We start from the raw sequence: 2,086 nt of genomic DNA, 5'->3' as shown, positions 1-2,086 counted from the left end.
AACAAAATAGGAAATAGCAATACGTGCATATTGCGTGACAATTCCAAAGCCAAACTCTAGTGTACAAGTAAAAGGAAGTTTCCCTACAAAGGGGAAAATAGAGACCTGTTCCTGGGAAGAAAAAAAGCCCAAACAAACAGGTACAGCGTACAAAGGTGAGTTAATTTCAGTCAACGAGTACGTGTAGCTTTTGGCTTGTGATATTATTCATTTCTCTAACAATATGAGCTAAAATAAAACTTCACTAAACAGATCTGCCCCGTAGCTTCGCCATTAATAGGAACTACTAAATCCATCTATTTCATAGTCTTAGCTGCAAGGTCATAATATTTCATATTTTCTGTCTTTCATCGTAAATTTTCTTTTACAAAAGTAAGGTATCCACGAATTATACGTTTGCTAAAATAGGATAATAATACAGCTAAAAGGATGATTTCAGACAGTTATAAAATCTTCAAAAGCTATGAACTGCTAAATATTGTGGAAAGTTGAGCAAAACAATTCAGGGTAAAATTTCCTACACATGGCAAGGTATATGTAAAGTATTTGTTTGAAAATACAGCACAACATGTAGTCATAATAACCAAATTCACAGTAGCAAACACTTTCGAACTAACGCATTGCTTAATGTAGAGGAACAAAGAAAAGACCAAGTAATGTATGACAACCATTCCACAAGGAGGCAGGGTATCCAAACACTTACTGTATATTAATATGAATTAAAAAGCAGTAAAATCTATAACCTAACTGTATGACTTCACAGTGGCAAACCCATCCAAGCAAAATAAGTAGTAAAACACAGTGGAGTAAATAAAAATTATTCAGGTTAACGTACTGACCCACCGGATTCCTCCTAGATTTCAATGTACCAGCGGGCGTGGGGCCCTCTTCTGTTCCTCTCAATCTCACCTGGGAAACCGAAGCTCTGGATATCCCAGAACACCGCGCGGCACCAGCCTACGTCACGCGGCCAATAATTGATGCTGATCGTATTGATTGATTTGGAGAACCCCAAGTCCTCCCCACCCTCTGGCTCTGCTGTGATCTCGCTATGGAGGGAGTTGGGATTTGGGGGAGGGGAGCGTTAGGAAGTAAACAAAGGCACCGTTGCTGCTGCTGCTGCTGCTGCTGTCTACATTGTTGCTGTTGCTGCTGGGTTTAGAGCTGCTGTTGCTGCGACTGCTGCTCTTATAGGTGCCGTTTCTGTCGCCGCTATGGCTGTGTGTAGTTTTATTCAATGGACGCTAAGCCCCGAGGCGCTGGGTTGAGTTATGGTGCAGAGTATTCTGCCTGTGAGAGAATAATAGATGTGTGGTCCACCGGGACCCGGCCCATCTAACCACAAAAAGATGGGGCTGCAACTTGTTGTTTACTAGAGGGACTCAGCTTTGCGATCAATACTGAAGAGTTCTTGTTGAAAATATATTATTTAATGAATGGATCTATAACAAAATGAAAACAAAAACAGGTTAGGGGAAGAAGAGACAGATACACAGTCCCAGTCAGGGAGACGGGGACAGAATTCAAAAGAGAAACAGAGACTGAGAGAGAGAGAGAGAGAGAGAGAGAGAGAGAGAGAGAGAGAGAGAGAGAGAAAGAGAGAGAGAGAATTTATAATTATGATATATGTGTTCTTTCGGCCCCCATCGACACAATTTATATCATTTAGGAGGCAGGCATCCGACCCTGCTTGTCATGACCCACCTGGGACTAGAGGGAAACAACATCCCAGCAGAAAGGCTGTGATACTTGATACAAATTTTCCCCACTCAGGAACTGAACTCAGCTCTCCTGTTACACCACAGACCGTCGACAGAGAGAGAGATAGAGAGAGATAGATAGATAGATAGATAGATAGATAGAGAGAGAGATAGAGAGAGAGAGAGAGAGAGAGAGAGGGGGGGGTGAGAAAGAAAGAGAGAGAGACAAAGAGGGAGAGAGAGAGAAAGAAAGAGAGAGAGAGAGAGAGAGAGAGAGAGAGAGAGAGAGAGAGAGAGAGAGAAGCTGACGATGAAGCCTTATGATCTCAGTTAATGTATCAGAAAGTTAGAGCCTGTTTTTTAAATAATCTTTTTCTACCATGCAA

The 2,086-nt window shown here is 41.9% G+C and overlaps 1 protein-coding gene across 3 annotated transcripts in view; it reads right to left on the bottom strand.

Annotated features, from left to right (window-relative positions):
• The window catches only part of LOC101850404 (potassium channel subfamily K member 2), a 25,274-nt gene extending 23,564 nt beyond the window's left edge, over positions 1-1,710 (bottom strand). Inside the window, exon 1 of one of the 3 annotated variants that reach the window (XM_013080352.2) lies at positions 836-1,710. The gene's annotated coding sequence lies outside the window, so the exon portion shown is untranslated. The remainder of the gene's footprint in view (positions 1-835) is intronic. The other 2 variants (XM_005094462.3, XM_005094463.3) reach the window with 2 other exon arrangements.
• Between the last annotated feature and the right edge of the window lie 376 nt (positions 1,711-2,086).

The sequence above is a fragment of the Aplysia californica genome, unplaced genomic scaffold, assembly GCF_000002075.1.
Source record: "Aplysia californica isolate F4 #8 unplaced genomic scaffold, AplCal3.0 scaffold00082, whole genome shotgun sequence".
In the NCBI taxonomy this organism is placed as follows: Eukaryota; Metazoa; Mollusca; class Gastropoda; order Aplysiida; family Aplysiidae; genus Aplysia; species Aplysia californica.
The sequence above is the reverse complement of the archived record's forward strand: the minus strand, read 5'-3'. Positions and strand labels throughout refer to the sequence as shown.